Genomic DNA, 21,360 nt, shown 5'->3' with positions numbered 1-21,360 from the left:
TTGTTTTTAGGTCACATCTCCTTCCAAAAAAATGCTATAAAAAGTGATCAAAAAGTCACATTTACTCTAAAATAGTACTAATAAAAAACGACAATCCGTGCCGCAAAAAATAATCCCTGACACCGCTTTGTGCACGCAAAAATAATAAAGTTATGGGTCTTACAATATGTCGACACAGAAAACAAATGATTTTATAAAACAAGTGATTTTATTGTGCAAAAGCTGCAATACATAAAAAAAACTATATAAATTTGGTATCGCCGTAATCGTATCGACCCGCAGAATAAAGCTAACATGTAATTTAGGGCGCACTGTGGATGCCGATAAAAAAAACAATAAAAAACTATTCCAGAATTACTTGTTTTTATTAATTTCCTTTACCAAAAAATGAAATAAAAAGTGATCAAAAAGTCGTATGTGTTCTAAAATGGTACCAATAAAATCTACAGCCCATCTCGCAAAAAACAAGCCCGCACACCGCTCAATCAACTGAAAAACAAAAAAGTTACGGCACTAGTAATGCGGTGATGAAAAACATCTCAATGCGCAGGCCGGAGGGGAACATTCCTTCAGTTTCAGGGCCCTAGTATTTAGGAACTAGGAAAGGGAAGGGACATCACACATCCGCTGGAAGCGAGGGCGCCCGTATTATACCAGCGCAAAACTTTCCCAGCAAAATTTCCCAAACTACGAAGGAGAAAAAGTCCCCAAAAGGTGCAGAGCGTTACAGAAGGGGAGTGAGAAAGAAAACCGTTTATCAGTGTGACACCGGCCTGTGCATAACGGATCGCTTCACAGCGTAACACACACCTATGGATAATTGTATTATTTACCCCATTATTATACCCTCTTATTATACCCTGATGTACTCCGCACAGATTACATATGCCACCACATTATAAATGGAAATACCAGCAAAACTCAAACAAAACTACCAAGCAAAATCCATGCTCAAAATGGCGGTCTATTCCTTCTTAGCCCTACAGCGTGCCCAAACAGCAATTTATGGCCACAAGTAAGGCATTACCATACCCGGGAGAACCCGCTTAACAATTTATGGGGTAAGATTCTCTAGGGGCACAACATATTGTGCGATGAATAGGCAGATCAGTGGAAAAATTGCAATTTTCACTTTGCACAATCCACTGCGTATTCATTTCTGAAAAACACCTGTGGAGTCTAAATTCTCACTACACCCCTTGATAAATGCCTTTAGGGGTGTAGTTTCTAAAACGGGGTCACTTTTGTTTGGTACATCAGGGGTTTTGCAAATGCAACATGGCGTCCGCAAACCATTCCAGAAAAATCTACGCTCCAAAAGATAAAAACCGCTCCTTTTCTTCTGAATGCTCCGATATACGTAAACAGCCTATTATAACCACATATGGGGTGTTACCGTACTCGGGAGAAATTACTTTACAAATGTTGGGGTGCTTTTTCTTCTCTATTCCTTGTAAAAATGAAAAATGTTGATCTAAAACTACATCTTGTTGGAAAAAAAAATTATTTTTCATTTTCATAGCTTAATTCTAATTAATTCAGAAAAAAACCTTTGGGATCAAAATTTTCACTATGACAAACAACACAAGTTTGACCCTGGGTAGTCAGCGGGTGCAATATATAGTCAGAAAAGGAATGCCTGCAGGCAAACAAAACCCTATTTCCTGACTACCCAATAAATGATAAGGATAAAGTAGAAGTTTACAACTTTTATTAAGCTACGTGTAGCAAGACAAACTATACACATAAATTTTAAAAATTTCACTGCCACAGACCGAAGTCAGTATAACAGCTGGAGAACCCAGCCGAGTATCAGAGAGTTACGGTGTATGCCGAGTGTCGGCAAACAGTCAGTGCAAAGACACCAATGCCTCTATTAGTATGATAGATACGGCTGAGGCAGGGATTAAAAATTCAATACAGCCCCCCCTGTATTGGGGGGGGCTGTATTGAATTTTTAATCCCTGCCTCAGCCGTATCTATCATACTAATAGAGGCATTGGTGTCTTTGCACTGACTGTTTGCCGACACTCGGCATACACCGTAACTCTCTGATACTCGGCTGGGTTCTCCAGCTGTTATACTGACTTCGGTCTGTGGCAGTGAAATTTTTAAAATTTATGTGTATAGTTTGTCTTGCTACACGTAGCTTAATAAAAGTTGTAAACTTCTACTTTATCCTTATCATTTATTGGGTAGTCAGGAAATAGGGTTTTGTTTGCCTGCAGGCATTCCTTTTCTGACAAAATTTTCACTATACCCCTAGATGATTCCTCAGGGGGTGCAGTTTCCCAAATGGAGTCAATTTTGGGGTGTTTCCACTGTACTAGTACTACAGGGGCTCAGCAAATGTGACATGGCGCCGAGACACTATCCAAAATCCAAATGGTGCTAGTTCCATTCTGAGCCCTACCGTGTGTCCAAACAGATGTTTGTGACCACATGTGGGGTATTGTTTTACTCGGGAGAAGTTGCTTTACTAATTTTATGGTGCTTTTTCTCCTTTAGTCCTTGTGGAAATGAAAAAAAAATACCTAAATCTACATTTTATTTGAAAAAATGTAGATTTTCATTTTTACGGCCTACTTCCAATAAGTTCTGTAAAACACCTATGGGGTCAAAATGCTCACTATACCCCTAGATAATTTCCTCAAGGGGTATAGTTTCCAAAATGGGGTCACTTGTTGGGGGTTTCCACTGTTTTGTCACCTTAGGGGCTTTGCAAATGTGACAAGGCCTCCGCAAACCATTCCTGCTAAATTTGAGCTCCAAGAGCCAAATGGCGCTCTTTCCCTTCTAAGCCATGCCGTGTGTCCAAACAACCGTTTATTACCACATGTGGGGTATCGTTTTACTCGGGAGAAATTTCTTTACAAATTTTATGGTGCTTTTTCTCCTTTAGTCCTTGTGGAAATGAAAAAAAATTAGCTAAACCTACATTTTATTTGAAAAAATGTAGATTTTCATTTTTATGGCCTAGTTCCAAAAATTTTTGCAAAAAAACTGGCCGGTCAAAATGCTTGCTACAACCCTAGATAAATTCCTCGAGGGGTGTAGTTTCCCAAATGGGGTCACTTTTGGGGGGTTTCCACTGTTTTAGTTCCACAAGACCTGTTCAAAGCTGACATGGTGCCTAAAATATATTCTAATAAAAAGGAGAGGCCGGTGCTTCAGTCCAGTAGCACACTAGAGCCACATGTGGGATATTTCCTAAAACTGCAGAACCTGGGCAATAAATATTGAGTTGCATTTCTTGGGTAAAACATTCTGTGGTACAAAAAAAATGGATTCAAAATGAATTTTTGGAAAAAAATAATGAACTTTGTAAATTTCACCTCTACTTTGCCTTAATTCCTGCGCAATGTCTAAAGGGTTAAGAAACTTTCTAAATGCTGTTTTGAATACTTTGAGGGGTGCAGTTTTTAAAATGGGGTGACTTATTGGGGGTTTCTAATATCTAAGGACCTCAAAGCCACTTCACAACTGAACTGGCCCCTGTAAAAATAGCATTTTGAAATTTTCTTGAAAATGTGAGAAATTGCTGCTAAAGTTCTAAGCCTTGTAACGTCCTAGAAAAATAAAATGATGTTCAAAAAACGATGCCAATCTAAAGTAGACATATGGGGGATGTTAGTTAGCAACATTTTTGTGTGGTATAACTGCCTGTCTTACAAGCAGATACATTTAAATTGAGAAAAATGCTAATTTTTGCAATTTTTCGCTACATTTTTTTTTTTTTTCACAATTAAATACTGAATGTATCGGGCAAATTTTGCCAGTAACATAAAGTCCAATGTGTCACGAGAAAACAATCTCAGAATCACTTGGATAGGTAAAAGCATTCCGGAGTTATTAGCACATAAAGTGAAACATGTCAGATTTGAAAAATGAGGCTCTGTCAGGAAGGTCAAAAGCGGCCAAAGAGGGAAGGGGTTAAAGGATTAATATTCCTGCCTGCAAAATTCAAGAATGCCTTCCATGACCTCAGATATATTTTTGAGGTAATCGGTTTTCTACTGGCTAGTAGGGTGGTAATGACAGATTCTGAGAATCCTCTTTGCTGTCAGATGGAGCTTCTGAATGTCAGGGTGTATTACTGGGCCCTGATATAGAAGGTCTGACCTGTTTGGGATAACCCATGGTTGGTGTGAAGACATTTTTCTTAACCACGTGAACCATGGTCTTTTTGGCCAGAAGGGGGCTATCAGTATCACGCTGGCCCTGTCTTCTCTGACCTTTTTTAAAACTCTGCTGGTTCCACTGACCCTGAAGAAAGGAGGAGTAGTAATGAGCTCCCCACCCCCAGGGACTCGTATCTGTGGTCATGTTGAGAGTAGGGGTTAGCTTCCATGGAATACCCCTCGTGAGGTTTTCCCTGTTTAACCACCATCTGAGGGATAGTCTTGCTGTGGAAGAGATGTGTAAGGGTTGGTCCAAGGAGAAACTGCTCCTGTCCCACTGATTTAGGGTGTCCAACTGCAATGGCCTGGATTTGAAGTGAGCCCATAGTACGGCTGGGATGCATGATGTCATGAGGCCCAGGACTGACAGCCTCCCTGAAAGATGTCGTATGGCTCAGGTAGATCTCTGATATCCTGCTTATCAGGGGCCCAATTTTTTCTTCTGGAAGGAAGGACATCTGTTTGGAGGAGTCCAGCAGGATTCCTAAGAATACACATCTTTTTGATGGAGTTAGATTTGATTTTTTTAGATTTATGTTCCATCCTAATTTTGTTAGTATATCCCAGACTATTTGTATATGTAGGGTCAGAGTTTGAACTGTTTCTCTGCGACCATCAGGAAGTCGTCTAGATATGGAATCAGGAGAATGTCGTTCATCCTGATGTAAGAGGTCATTTCCGCTATCAGTTTGGAAAATACCCTTGGGGCTTGTGAGATGCCAAAGGGGAGGGCTCTGTATTGTAGGTGAGATACTGACCCGTTGAGTGTCACTGCTACCCTTAGGTATCTTTGATGACGATGACATATGGGTACGTGATAGTAGGCATCCTCTAGGTCTATTGAGGCCATCACAGAGTCTCTGGAGAGGGGGTTTATAGTTGATGTGATGCTCTCCATGCGGAATTTTTTGTAGGTCAGATGAAGGTTTAATTTTTTTAGGTTTATAATAACCCTGTGTTTTCCTCCTGGTTTGTTCACAAGGAAGAGAGGGGAATAAAAGCCCTGACCTATCTCTGTGCCTGGAACCTGGATTAGGACCCCTTTTTTTATAAGTGACAGAACTTCTATTTCTAGAATCTTTTGTTGGTCTGGGTTCCTCAGGACCTGAACTCTAGTACGTACCCGGTTTTTATGATTCCTAGAATCCAAGGATTTGCTGATATATATTTCCAATCCTTGAGAAACAGGGAAAGGCGACCCCCCACTGCCCCCGTGGCGTCATTGTTGGTCCCTATTTTTAGGGTCCCTCTGGGGCCTGAAGAGAAAGGACTTGTTTTTCCTAGGAAATCTCAAGGGTCTAAATTCCTGTCCCCTAGGGTTAGCGTACCCCCTTCTTTTATTACTGGGCCCTCTGGGACGAAAGGACTCTCTTGTGGGCCTTGCTTGTGCCGGGAACCCCTTCTTACTATCTGATGCCTTTTCCAGAAGGTTTAACACCCCCCGTAGAGGCTTCCCAGGTTTTCTTAAGGTAGAATTCGGCCTTCCTATCCATAGGGTCAGACAAGGAGCCTAGATCTTCAAAGGGAAGGGAGTGCTTCCTTGATATCTTGGCTACTGGAGCGTCAAGCCTGGGGATGTTTTCCCAGTCCTTGCATGCTTCCTCCTCAAAGGGATACTTCCTTTTGAGAAATTTGGGAATACTTGTCTTCCTATCAGGAGTTTTCCATTCCTTCTTAATAAGGTTAGATATGTTCCTATGGATGGGGAAGGTTCTATTCTTCTTAGGTCCTAGGCCTTGAAAAATAATGTCCTGGACGGACCGTGGTTCTTTGGGGTCATCTATATTCATAGTCGCCCTGACTGTTTTTAGGAGTAGGTCTATGTCCTCAGTTGGGAACAGATTCCTTTCTCCCTCCTCCTCACCTGAGGAATCATAGGAGCTGTACTCCCCTTCTTCACCTAGCTGGGGATCCTCTTCAGCTGAGGAATCTGAGTCCATCCGGCTAGAAGAGGCGACCGGAGGATCTCTTTTCTTTTTAAGGAACTTTAGTGAGTTCCTAACTTCAGCCCTTACAATATCCTTAATGGGCTAAGTTTGTGGACTCTTCTGAGATGATATTATCTAGACATTTTTGAGTCTTTTGTTATAGGAAGATGCGAGTTTCTTTTTACATATCGCACATTCCTTGTTATGGGCCTTATCCTGTTTTTTTCTAGGACAATCCCTGGCCTAAACATATGCACAAGAGAAAGGGAACAGTATTAAGCAAGGAGGAGGGTTTTCTTTCTTACCCCATATTCCTGGCGTCCTCAAGTACCGGGCTAGAGGACTTGGCATCCGAGCGTTCAGTGCGTCCTGGTGCTTCTCCTGGCGATTCCATAATGGAGGAAGAAGACTGGAGAACAAAACTCCTGCTGTTTCTGGCCTAAATAGGCCATGGATTGGCTGGGAGGCCCTCGGCTCTGGACGCTGGAGCGCCTCCTCCCCACGTGGACCACTGGAACACAGCCCCCTGGAGTGTTGGACGCATCACCGCCCGGAAGTGACGCGTCGCGGCGACCGGACATGCCAGTGAGAGCGCCGGAAAGCCGCCAACGCTGGGTATGGTCCGGCCCCCTCCCGAGCCGAACGACCCCCGGGAATCTGCTCCCCGCCAGAGGAAGGCCCACCGTGTGGACCTTAAACCACCACCTTGCCTTGCAGCAGGAGGGGGACGATGGACCGGGAGAGGAGGGAGTACCTATCCCAGACTAAGGTTGCTCCCTCCGAAGGAGACTTATACCTTTCCAGAGCACCCCTAGTGGAATAAGGTGAGACCTTGCTAGGGGGTCTGCAACCCCGGGAGAAGTGTTTTTCCTCAGGACAATCTTCCATCCAGAGGACAGGAAACCTGACTGGGTGTGTGGAGAGGTGTGTCCTTTTTATATTCTCAGGTTTCCTGTCCAGCGGATGGGACGTCTCTCCAGGGGTGCTGTCATAGGTGAATAGGTAAAAAGATAATTCTACTTCCCTCCACTCCTCCACCCCCAAGTCAGGTATATCTCAATTCCAACCACTCCATGCCCTATTGAACGGTCTCTGTCCAAACAACAATAGTAGAGCATATGTGTCATGTCCGTGGCTGCGGGCCGTCAGCTCCAATCTCCCCCTGACAGCCGCAGCCATGAGTCGGCAAGCGCTGGCCCCAGCCTCCTCCTCAGGAGGCGGCAGCGCTCACTTCCACTCACCTTAGCCGGATCCCGTAGGGTGCGCGCACGCTCGTGACTTCTCTTAAAGGGGCAGCACGCGCACCGGACTTTGATGAACATCAGGCCGTGAGTTCCCTGGACAATAAGAGGGGTCTAGCCCCCTGCTTTGATGCCTGAACATTGTTGTTGTTTCCCTAGTTTGTCTATGCAATGGTATCCTAGTGTGTTCCTGTTCCCTGCATTCCATACTATCCTGGTCGAGTACTGTGCTGAGCCAAAGTCGTGCCGTGCTGTATTTCACGCCTGACCTGCTTCACCTCACCTGACGTCTACCTGCTGTCTATTCCCAGCTGAGCCTACCTTGCTACTGTCCGAGCTGCCACAGGTACCTATACGAACTATAGACATTGACCTGCGTCCTGTTGGCCAGCTGCCATACCGTCAAGGCGGTATGGCCCAGTGGGTCCACAGACCCTTCGTGACAATATGTTTGTATGAGGACCTTCGGCAGGTCTGGAGCACTAAGAAGGTCCTCCAACCTGTAGGAGCCCAGCAGAGGTGTAGCAAAGCCAAACTGGGTGGAACAAGCATAGCGTAATTGAAGATAATGGAAACCCCCCCCCCCCTTCCTGAGATGTCATACTGATCCCTTAGTTCAGAAAATGTTACAAAGACAGAGTTCATGGAGTATAATTGCCCTAGAAACTTGACCCCCACTCTTGACCACAATGCTGCTCCGGGTAGAGAACTAAGATGGGGTAACCATGGGTTATTCCATAGTGGGGTTCTAGGAGAGTATACAGGTGATGCATTGTTTCCCACCAGGATATGCGCTGTCATCCAGGCTCTAGCCACCGTCTGAAGTGGGAGCGCCTAAAGACAAGGAGTGTTGAATCTATAAAGGAAATTTGTAAGACTCTCATAAGATGTCATAAGTGCCCCTGCTAGTGCAGTAGCCGCATTACTCAGGTCTATATCTATCCAACACCATGCGTGGGCTAACTGTGGCGCTATGTAGTAGAGATACAAATTAGGCGCCGCCATACCCCCTATATGTCTTGGTGCTTGTACCAAATCAAGACTGAACCTAGGCTCACCACCCTGCCAGTAAAATCCCTGTCTGATCAGGATGAAGAGCGTAAAATGCCATCCAAATTCCTAAAGAACTGTTTAGGTATTATAATTGGGCAGGCATGAAATAAATACAAGAACTTGGGTAAATAAATCATTTTAAACAGGTTAATCCTACCATATAGAGAGAGAGGATGATTTGCCCAAGTGTTCAGTTGAGTTGCCCTAGAGGTTACTAAGGGGTCTAGATTAAGTTCACGGTAGCGTAAGAGATTAAGGGAAACCTTTATCCTGAGATAAGTAAATTGGGAAACTACTCTTAGTGGCACTGGGAGGTTATTTTGGGGGGTATTTTATCCAGGTGAGAGTGTTAACATAACCGATTTAGACCAATTTACGGACAGTCCAGAGAAGGCACCAAATCTATCAATTAGTTTAAAAAGAGAAGTCAGGGAAGGACCATCATCCACTAGGTGCACCAATGTATCGTCTGCATATAAGGAATTTTTTTCAGTTATACCGCCTCGCTGGATACCCTGTATAGAGGGGGACTGACGTACAGCTAGCGCCAGAGGTTCTATCGCGAGGGCAAATAACAAGGGAGACAATGGGCATCCTTGTCGGGTACTCCTTCCAATTGGGAAGAACTTTGAAATATCCATATTCGTTCTCACCCTGGCCCTGGGTTCATTATATAATAGGCGTCCAAAAGCGGTGAATCTGGGACCAAAGTTCAAACGGGAAACGAGCATCCACAGATATTCCCACTCAACCGAGTCAAAAGCCTTATACAGTGAAGGAAATAAGTATTTGATCCCTTGCTGATTTTGTAAGTTTGCCCACTGTCAAAGTCATGAACAGTCTAGAATTTTTAGGCTAGGTTAATTTTACCAGTGAGTGATAGATTATATAAAAAAAAAAAAAAGAAAATCGCATAGTCAAAATGATATATATTTATTTGCATTGTGCACAGAGAAATAAGTATTTGATCCCCTACCAACCATTAAGAGTTCAGCCTCCTCCAGACCAGTTACACGCTCCAAATCAACTTGGTGCCTGCATTAAAGACAGCTGTCATAAATGGTCACCTGTATAAAAGACTCCTGTCCACAGACTCAATTAATCAGTCTGACTCTAACCTCTACAACATGGGCAAGACCAAAGAGCTTTCTAAGGATGTCAGGGACAAGATCATAGACCTGCACAAGGCTGGAATGGGCTACAAAACCATAAGTAAGACGCTGGGTGAGAAGGAGACAACTGTTCGTGCAATAGTAAGAAAATGGAAGACATACAAAATGACTGTCAATCGACATCGATCTGGGGCTCCATGCAAAATCTCACCTTGTGGGGTATCCTTGATCCTGAGGAAGGTGAGAGCTAAGCCGAAAACTACACGGGGGGAACTTGTTAATGATCTCAAGGCAGCTGGGACCACAGTCACCAAGAAAACCATTGGTAACACATTACGCTGTAATGGATTAAAATCCTGCAGTGCCCGCAAGGTCCCCCTGCTCAAGAAGGCACATGTACAGGCCCGTCTGAAGTTTGCAAATGAACATCTGGATGATTCTGAGAGTGATTGGGAGAAGCTGCTGTGGTCAGATGAGACTAAATTGTAGCTCTTTGGCATTAACTCAACTCGCCGTATTTGGAGGAAGAGAAATGCTGCCTATGACCCAAAGAACACCGTTCCCACTGTCAAGCATGGAGGTGGAAACATTATGTTTTGGGGGCACAGGACTACTTCACCGCATCAATGGGAGAATGGATGGAGCCATGTACCGTCAAATCCTGAGTGACAACCTCCTTCCCTCCACCAGGACATTAAAAATGGCTCGTGGTTGGGTCTTCCAGCACGACAATGACCCGAAACATACAGCCAAGGCAACAAAGGAGTGGCTCAAAAAGAAGCACATTAAGGTCATGGAGTGGCCTAGCCAGTCTCCAGACCTTAATCCCATCGAAAACTTATGGAGGGAGCTGAAGATCCGAGTTGCCAAGCGACAGCCTTGAAATCTTAATGATTTACAGATGATCTGCAAAGCGGAGTGGGCCAAAATTCCATCTAACATGTGTGCAAACCTCATCATCAACTACGAAAAACGTCTGACTGCTGTACTTGCCAACAAGGGTTTTGCCACCAAGTATTAAGTCTCGTTTGCCAAAGGGATCAAATACTTATTTCTCTGTGCACAATGCAAATAAATATATATAATTTTGACAATGTGATTTTCTTTTTTTTTTTATATATAATCTATCTCTCACTGATAAAATTAACCTAGCCTAAAAATTCTAGACTGTTCATGTCTTTAACAGTGGGCAAACTTACAAAATCAGCAGGGTATCAAATACTTATTTCCTTCACTGTCTGTGTCCAAAGAAAGAAGAAAACCCGGAGACACATCATGCCTTGCAGCATCAATGTTCAAAAATAGTCTATGTATATTAATATCCGTGCCCTTACCCGGCATGAAGCCTGTCTGATCAAGATGAATTAGGGATAGGGTAACCCTCTTCAATCGTGTGGCCAAAATTTTTATATCTGAGTTAATAAGTGAGATAGGACGATAGGAGTCCGGGAGAGTAGGGTCCCTCCATGAGTTCAGTAGCACCACTATAAGAGCTTCACACATGGAGGCAGGCAAACTACCCAACTCAAGGGCGTTGGAATATGTGTCCAAGAGCTGAGGAAATAAAACATCACAGTTAGCCTTATACCATTCACCCCCCAATCCATCTAAACCAGGAGTCTTACCCATAGGCAGCAACCGAATAGCAGTTTGTATTTCATCATCTGTAAGGGGGCCATCTAGTTAGTTCGCCTGTGCATCATATAAGCGCCACAGCGGGAGTGACGTTACGAAGGATTCCATATCCCCCACAGGGACACAACATCTTGAACTGTATAAGTCAACATAATAATCATGGAATACCTCAATTATATCCTTCGGGCATTACATATACCACCCCGGTGAAAGAATAGAAGGGATAGAAGCACACGGATGCTCTGCCCTTGAAAGATATGCTAACAATTTAGAATTCTTGTCCCCAAAATCAAATATAGATGCATCCACAGATAACATAAGTTTTTTCGTTTGTTCTGTATGTATAGTGAGCAGTTCCCTTTGAACCCTGACCCATCGACTCTTGGTATAGGGTTGAAGATTTGCAATATATTCTCGCTTGGCCCTTTGGATCTCCCCCACAAGAAACCTTTCCCGCTCTCTGGTCATCTTCCTGTATTTTGCTATTCCAGCTGCAAATGCTCCTCTAACAGTGGCTTTATATATGCATCCCATATAACTAGAGTATCTGGATGAGAAGAGTTATTTTCCCAGTATGTACTTTGAGAGGACGACACTTCAGAGGCGACCTCAGGAGAGGTAAGCCAAGCTGGGTGGAGTTTCCAGACTCAGGTGGAGGTCCAGATAAAAAGGTCAATAGAAGGGCCGAGTGATCCGAGATACCCCTTGGAGTAAATTCAATAGAAGTGACCATTGGTAAAAAGTCCCTGGATACCATAGCCAGGTCAATCCTAGAAAATGTGTTATGTGTAGATGAGAAACAAGAAAGAGTAGCAAAAACACACGGCGCCAATAATGGTACAGATCGTCAGGCAAGTATTTTGTGGTATAAAGCCGTTATCCAAATTATGAAAAATCCATAGGACCGCTGCAGCCAGGTACACAAAAACCGGAGACTAAACAATGTCACCGCTGGAGAGGATTGTAGATGAGAGAAAAATAACTTTTTTTGAAAAATTAAAAAAAGTTGTGAACCATAGTGGCGCTGCTGGTAAGAAGGTTTAGAAAGATGAGGAGAATATATGAAAAACAAATGTTTTATTATGAGTGGCTACGCGTTTCAATGCTGGACCAGCATCATCATCAGGCCAAAAATACAGAGCAATAGAAAACAAACCTCTTTAAATATAGGTGATGTGACTAACACAGACATCGTTTTGAAAAAAAACAGACAAGGTTTTGAAAAAAAACGCCAAAAAACGAGTCAAAGTTTGACTGTGACGTCACATGTGGTTAATAAAATGTAAACAAATAGTAAAATACGGCAGAAAATTTTCCACGGGACCGCGCTGAGATGGCGTTCAGGGTGTCATGATTCTGGCAGCTAAGCTACGGGTGCCGAGGACATACATAAATAATCACTGAAACAGCTGGCTAGGGGAGGGGAAAAAAAAGAGAGGGGGACTTTGGGTATGATTATGGTAGCTAAGATGAATGGATGCAAGAGGATATAAATGCTATAATTGTGAATACAATTGTGGATAGATACGTAGCAGGGACATGTTGAATTTTTTTTTTATATAAGCAGCATCTATGATAACATAAATAAACAATAAAGAATATACATTTACATAAAATGCACAATGAAATGTAACACAATGGTAATAAACAAGGTATATAGACAAGGTATATTACCAGTGTATTACATTTCATGACACCGGGAACGCCATCTCAGCGCGGTCCCGACACACTGCCTCGTACCCCCGCCTTAACACATTATTTTCCTGTCTGCCAGCAACACACTTCACATGACTATCATATTACGATCGTACCCTCTGCTCGTACCGTCCATTTCAATGTTACCATCTACTGTTACTAATATATCTTTTTCACATTATGTGCTCATCTACTTTTAGTTTGCTTATATTATGGAAGAATTTTTGCTTCCCCATTCATCATTGTATTTTACTATTTGTTAACCACATGTGACGTCACAGTCGAACTTTGACCCCTGTTTTTTGGTGTTTTTTTTTCAAAACCTTGTCTGTATTAGTCACATCACCTGTATTTAGAGAGGTTTGTTTTCTATTGCTCTGTATTTTTGGCCTGATGATGACGCTGGTCCGGCATTGAAACGCGTAGCCACTCATAATAAAACTTTTGTTCATATAATCTTCTCATCTTTCTAAACCTCCTTACCAGCAGCACCACTATGGTTCACAACTTTTTTAATTTTTCAAATAAAGTTATTTTTCTCTCATCTACAATTATGTGTAGATGAATAGAATTGATCAGTCGGGAATTTCCATCGCCACACATCTGTTAGGCAAAGCGCCGAGGACCAAGAATTAAGGTAAGGTGATGCCTGATCCGGGCCACCCGTGCGGTCCACTGAGGCATTTGGCACCGCATTAAAGTCTCCAACACATAAAATCGGGCCTACGGGAATTCTGACAATTTCTGAGTCACTAAATATAATAATGTGGGAGCCATAGGAGGGGGGACATAAAATTTGACTATGGTGAAGACTGAACCCTGTGTCAAACAATGTATTATCACATATCTACCATAATGATCGCAGGCCACCTGTAGCACCTCCAGACGCACACTCTTGGCTCTTAGACTGGGTTCACACACTCTATTTACGGACGTAATTCGTGTGTTTTAGCCTCGAATTACGTCCGAAAATACGGCTCCAAAGCGTCGGCAAACATCTGCCCATTCATTTGAATGGGCTTTACGATGTTGTGTGCCGACGGTCATTTTTTTTACGTAAAAAAGACACCTGCGTCAAAGAAGTGCCTGTCACTTCGTGAGACGTAATTGGAGCCGTTTTCCATTTACTCCATGGAAAAACAGCTCCAATTACGTCCGTAATGGACGCAGCGAAAAGCGCCTGCACATGCCATTACGTCTGAAATTCCGGAGCTGTTTTCTCCTGAAAACAGCTCCGTAATTTCAGCCGTAACGGAGGCTGTCGTGTGAACATACCCTTAGGATTGAAACACCACGTGTGTAATTGGAATAGGAGGAATGGTATCCTCTTGCTATCCAGGAATGCCTAAGGGCCAAATTTGTTTGCCCAGTAAGGTGAGTCTCCTGCAAGCATATAATATGTGGAGAATGTTTCTTCACAAAATTAAAGACAAGGGCTCTTTTAAATTGAACATTATGCCCACTAACGTTCCAACTGAAAACTTTGATAGGAGCTATGATGCATCTGGAGGAATGAAGGCAGCCCCAAACCATATCTGATCATAGAAGAAAGAGGAGGGAGGACAGGAGCACACACAAACGCACACACACATCCATACCACAGAAATAACAGACAGCAATAGCTGTAAAACCACACAACTTCCCGAACTATCCCTGTCTAGCACTAAACTGGCTAAGTGCAGACCTTTACCCATGAACTGAACCAAATAGAGAACAGTGGTCCCTGACTAAGCTAACGCTACTGCTAAGCATAGTCCCGAGACCTAACTCGCCTGAACGGGAAGATTCATATACTGTAGCATATTACATAGTGTGAGTGAATAAACAACCAGAAAATATTTCCAGCGAATGCTGTACACCAGCACATTATAACTAATACATAATTATGTTAACCGAACATTTAAGCAGAATATAACCACGTCAGAACTCAGAAAAGCTGCGGCTGGAGCATTCGATGCCGTCACTGCCCAATCCAGGGACTCAGCCGGGGAAAGAAAAAAATCGACATCCCAATGTGCCCATTCAATAGTAAGGAATGTAGAGAAAGCTGTTGTATCAAGGGTATCCTTCAGCCATCTTTCCAGGAAACCCACTGAGTCTGATCCCTCAGACTTCTCGGGTAACCTGAATATACGAATATTGTTCCTCCTAAGGCGATTTTCGAAGTCATCCACCTGTTCGACCGAGGCCTCCACCTGCCTCCGCAATTCCACAATCTGGGCTGGGATAGGCCTCAGAGTATCCGCTACATTAGAAATTCTGCGCTCAGTGCGTTCCCGGATTTCTGCATATTATGACAGAATAACAAACATAGAATAACAAAATCTTGCCGTAATTCATCAACTTTAGTAACTAGCATGGACTGTCCGGAGTTAATAGCAGTCAAAGTTCCGCAAATTTGTTATCCTATGCGAGTAAGAAATAGGCTGTTTCAGTGGAGATAGCAGCCTCGGAGGGCTTAATGAACCATCAAATAACGATAGTGAGGGGTCAGGAGAAGCAAGTGGGCGCATAGACCTAGAGAATTGTTGCAGCTTTTTCGCTGCATTTGTTTGTATTTTAGCTATATTAGCACATAAGGCATTGTCATCCAGGTCACACAGGGACTGGAATGGGGGGTCCCCGTCACAGAGTCATCATCGGAGGGAGACATTGAGTTCCCAGGCAGGGATTTATTTTTTCCCTTCTTCCCCCTATTACCTCCCATCACAGTAAGGCAAGAGTTCAGGAGCTACAGCAATGGTGGACCATCAGGCGCTGGTGGGGGGAGGGGGGCTAGGCCTGTAATCCACTCAGGCGTAATAAAAATGGATATAAGTCCAAATAATTCCGGTTCAGCGTATGTATATGTATCCCCAAGTAAGCAGACTTGGCAGAAGTATAAGCAAAAAGTCTCAGAGAACCTCCAGGAAACCCCTCCACGGAGGGATCCTAATCCAGGGCAGCGTCTCTAAAATAGGATATCAGGGATGCTCCTACCTTGCCGCCAGCAGCGCACATGCAGTATGTGAGTCTCCCAGCCACATCTATCCCTCCACCTGCACAGTACACCTCACCGGCACAGAGTATTCCCAGGGGTAGTTGCTGCCGGAGAACCGATCCCTCACCACGCCGCCTCCAACCACCACGCGGCCAAGTACAGGCCTCCGCACTGCCGACTGCGCCACACCGGGCCACATTCCGGAGATGCACGCCAGAAAAGGTACAGCGGGAATAGTCAATGCTGTCCTACGTTGTATTTGCAACTATAGTCGTGATATACCCAGGATAGGAAGTTAGGATACTCGGGAGCTCTCCAAATCACGTCCACTCAGGCAGACATCCGGCCATGCCCCAACCACTTCCTGACCATAAGCTTAACCCCTATTCTTGACCAGACATATTTTCAAGTTTCAGCGATTTTTCAGGCAGAAAATGCCCCGAAAAATGGCTAAAAATACAGAAGATGAACGCTGCTACATCTGCCCATTGATTTCAATGGGAAAAATGTTGTTTCGTTCCGACGGGGCATTTTTAAAAAAAATGGCGCATAGACCCCCACTTCTTGAGCCATTTTTCATTGTGTCAATAGAAAAAACGCTCCAAAAACGGCTGCAAAAAAACGCCTAAAAAAATGCTTGCTGCTTAAAAAACGGCTGAAAATCACAGGCTGTTTCCAATTGAAAATAGCTCCGTATTTTACAGCTGTTTTTTCTTTAGCGTGTGAACATATCCTAAGCCGTGTGCCACCTTAACCCCTTAAGGACGCAGCCACTTTTGGACCAAATGACAGAGCCTCATTTTTTAAATCTGACATGTGTTACTATATGTGGTAATAACTTCAGAATGCTTTTACCTATCCAAGCGATTCTGAGACTGTTTTCTCATGACATATTGTACTTTATGTTAGTGAAAAAATTTCGGCGATAAATTCAATATTTTTTTTGTGAAAAACACCAAAATTTAGAGAAAATTTGCAAAAATTTGCATTTTTCTAAATTCAAATGTATCTGCTAGTAAGATAGATAGTAATACCACACAAAATAGTTACTAGTTAACATTTCCCATATGTCTACTTTATGTAGGCATCATTTTTTGAACATCCTTTTATTTTTCTAGGACGTTACAAGGCTTAGAACTTTAGCAGCAATTTCGCACATTTTCAAGAAAATTTCAAAAGGCTATTTTTACAGGACCCAGTTCAGATCTGAAGTGGTTTTGAGGGCCTTATATATTAGAATACCCCAATAAATTTCTCACATTTTCAAGTAAATTTCAAAAGCCTATTTTTTTAGAGAACAGTTCAGATCTGAAGTGGCTTTGAGGGCCTTATATATTAGGAACCCCCATAAATCACCCCATTTAAAAAACTGCACCCCTTAAAGTATTCAAAACAGCATTTAGAAAGTTTCTTAACCCTTTATACGTTTCACAGGAATTAAAGCAAAGTGGAAGGGAAATTTGCACATTTCATTTTTTTTTCAGAAATTCCATTTTAATCCATTTTTACTGTAATACTGAAGGTTTTTACCAGAGAAACACAACTGAATATTTATTGCCCTGATTCTGCAGTTTTTAGAAATATCCCGCCCCTAGAGGAATTCATCTAGGGGTGTAGTGAGCATTTTGACCCCCTAGGTGTTTCATAGATTTCATTAGAATTGGGCAGTGAAAATGAAAAATTTAATTTTTTTCCACTAAGACGTAGCTTTAGGTCAAAATGTTTCATTTTCTCATCAAATAAAGGAGAAAAAGTACCCCAACATTTGTAAAGCAACTTCTAAAGAGTACGTAAATACCCTGTATGTAGTAATAAAGTACTGCATGAATACACATCAGGGCTCAGAAGGGAAGGAGCGCCATTTGGCTTTTGTAGAGCAGATTTTGCTGGATTGGTTTTTCTGCACCATGTCGCTTTTGCAAAGCCCCTTAGGTACCAGTACAGTGGAAGCTCCCTAAAAGTGACTCCATTTGGCAAACTACACCCATTGAGGAATTAATCTAGGGGTGTACTGAGCATTTTGACCCCACAGGTGTCTCATAGATTTTATTAGAAATGGGCAGTGAAAATTAAAAATGACATTATTTTTCAATAAGACGTAGCATTAGTTAAAAAATTTTAATTTTCTCAACAAATAAAGGAGAAAAGCACTGTAAAATTTGTAAAGCAACTTCTTCACAGTAGGTAAATACCCCATATGTGATCATAAACTGCTGTTTGGATACACGGCAGGATACAAGAGAAGGAGCACCATTTGGCAGTTTTAGCGCAGATTTTGCAGGATTGATTCCTGGGCGCCATGTTGCATTTACAAAGCCCCTGAGGTACCAGTGCAGTAAGAACCCCTGAAATGTGACTCCATTTGGTAAACTACATCCCTTGAGGAATTAATCTAGGGGTGTAGTGAGCATTTTGATCACACAGGTTTTTGCTGAATTTATTAGTATTAGGATGTGAAAATAAAAAAAAAATTAACATTTTTTTTTGCGAAAAGATGTAGTTCTAGCCCAAAATTTTGCATTTTCACAAAGATTATAGGAAAAAAGCACCTCAACATTCGTAAAGCATTCTCTTCAGAGTAAGGCAATACCTCACACGTGGTCATAAACTGCTATTTGAACACACAGCAAGGCTCTAAAGGGAAGGAACGCCATTTAATATTTGGAGTGGAGATTTTACAAGATTCGTTTTTTGACACCATGTTGCATTGAGCTATAGTACCAGTACAGTGGAACCCCCGAAAAATTACCCCATTTTGGGAAATAGATCCCTCAAAAATTTATCTAGGGGTGTAGTTAGCATTTTGACCCCACAAGTGTTTTGCAAAAATGAGTACTCAATAGATGTTGCAGATTGAAAATTGCCATTTTCCACAGATGCCATTTCAGTGCGCAATGTGTTGTGCCCCGCTTGTACCACCGTAGACACACACCCCATACATTGTTAAGCGGGTTCTCCAGAATACAGTAATACTCCATATATGGTCATAAATTGCCGTTTGGGCACACTGCCAGGCTCAGTTGGACCACCATTTGTCTTTTGAAGCACAGATTTTGCTTGGTGTTTTACTGGTATTTCATCTTATAATGTGGGGGCATATGTAATCTGTGCGGAGTACATCAGGGTATATGTAAGCTGGGCGGAGTACATCATGGTATATGTAAGCTGGGCGGAGTGCATCAGGGCATAATAGGATGATGTAATAATGGGGTGAATGAATAATCCATGGATTGGTGTGGTATGCTTTGAACCAATCCTTTATGCACAGGCCGGGTTTATTGGGTATTATACAAAATATCTGCGCTGCAGTATTGCCTAATCTTTGACTTCTTCACTAGCCCTATAAGCAGCACATGGCCCTAAAGTTTCCTCATCCCCGCTGCATCTAGAGGGTCCACCTGTGGGGTCCAGCAAATGACGATGTGGGGTATTTAGTGAAATTCTACTGGACCTAAAAAATTAGTCTGGGCTGTCATTTAGCATAATTTTGCATCATTGCGTTTTGAGAGTCATAATGTGTTATTTTTCCGTTGACGGACCTGTGTGAGGGCTTGTTTTTTGTGGAAGAAGCTGTAATTTTTATTGGTTCCATTTTTGGGTACATGCGATTTTTTTTTTTTTATCACTATTTATTCAATTATTTGGGGGATGAGGAAACCAAAAAACAGCAATGCTAGCACGGTTTTGTTTTTTTATTTTTTACATACTTATCATACTCCACTCTATTGGCCTCATAGACGCTGCTCTCTCTTGGTTTTCCTCCTAGCTCTCTGACCGCTCGTTCAGTGTGTCATTTGCTGGTTCTACTTCTTCTCCTTATCCACTTGCTATCAGGGTTCCTCAGGGATCAGTCCTAGGTCCACTCCTCTTTTCTCTTTACACAGCCCCTATTGGACAAACCATCAGCAGATTTGGCTTCCAGTACCATCTCTACACTTATGATACCCAATTATATGCCTCTTCCCATAACATCACCCCTGCTCTAATACAAAATACCAGTGATTGTCTGTCCGCTGTCTCTAACATCATGTCCTCTCTCTATCTGAAACTGAATCTTTCTAAAACTGAGCTCCTTGTGTTCCCACCATGTACTAACCTCCCTAAACCTGATGTCTCCATCTTTGTGTGTGGCACTATCATAATTCCTAAGCAGCACGCCCACTGTCTCTGGATTATTTTTGACTCAGATCTTTCCTTTACTTCTCACAAACAATCTGTAATGCCGGGGTAGGGAGACAGACAGGTGAGCCCTAATCTACCCGCCACTCAGTCCATGCCTACTTGCAACGGCCTGTCCTAGGCGACGGCGTACAACTGGGCAACGGTCCCTACGCTCACTATGTGCACGACAGACAAACAGATAAGGGTACACAGAAGCTAGGGGAACGGAGCAACAAGAGTAGTGAATGATCCGAGTCAAACCAGGAGTGTACGAGGTACCAAACGCAGAACAGGAGAGTAGTGAACGAGCCGAGTCAAACCAGGAGTGTACGAGGTACCAAACGCAGAGCAGGAGAGTAGTGAACGAGCCGAGTCAAACCAGGAGTGTACGAGGTACCAAACACAGAGCAGGAGAGTAGTCAGTAAGCCAGGGTCTATATGGAGCAGAGGACAAAAGTACAAGCAGCAGCAGCAGAGCCAGGAAACAGACAGAATCACAGGCAAAGGAGAAGCAGGAAGTGAAGGTATAAATAGACAGAGGGCGGGAGCTAGCTCCGTCTGGCCAGGCTGTGATAGTCTCTCCCACTCCTCAGCCTCCCAGCCTGATTGGTAGAAGGAGGGGTCACTCGATCAGACTTAGGAACAGGTGCAGACTGACTAACCACGGGCGTCGACACAGAAGCTGTGTCTGACAGATCCTTTACACAATCCCTTTCACGCTACTGTCATTTTCACCTCAAAAACATCTCCAGAATCCGCTCTTTTCTTACTGAGGAAACAGCCAAAACTCTCATTGTTGCTGTGATCCACTCTCGTCTTGACTACTGTAACTCATTACTAGTCTTCCCCTCACTAAACTCTCCCCTCTCCAATCTATCCTTAATTCAGCAGCCAGGCTCATCTTTATGACCAACCACTACACCAACGCCTCTACCCTGTGCCAGTTACTGCACAGGTTGCCCATCCCCTTCAGAATAAAATTCAAACTTATTACTCTCACCCACAAAGCTCTCCACAGTGCTGCACCTCCTTACATCTCCTCCCTCATCTCTGTCTACCACCCTACCCGCACTCTACGTTCTGCCACTGTCCTTAGATTAAAATCCTCCATAATACGAACCTCCCACTCCTGTCTGCAAGATTTTTCTCGTGCTGCACCAGTCCTCTGGAATGTGCTACCCCGGACAATCAGATTAATTCCCAATGTCCGCAGTTTTAAACGTGCCCTGAAAACACATCTTTTTAGACAGGCCTATAACATTCCCTAATCTGACTCCTTCCCATGGCCCCCCTTTTAGATCAGTCATCAGAATAAGATTCCCTCACACTCCTCTTCATGTCCATCATACACGGATACTGACTGGTGACCGGCTC

This window comes from Rhinoderma darwinii, chromosome 10, assembly GCF_050947455.1.
Source record: "Rhinoderma darwinii isolate aRhiDar2 chromosome 10, aRhiDar2.hap1, whole genome shotgun sequence".
NCBI classification, from domain to species: Eukaryota; Metazoa; Chordata; class Amphibia; order Anura; family Rhinodermatidae; genus Rhinoderma; species Rhinoderma darwinii.
The sequence above is the reverse complement of the archived record's forward strand: the minus strand, read 5'-3'. Positions refer to the sequence as shown.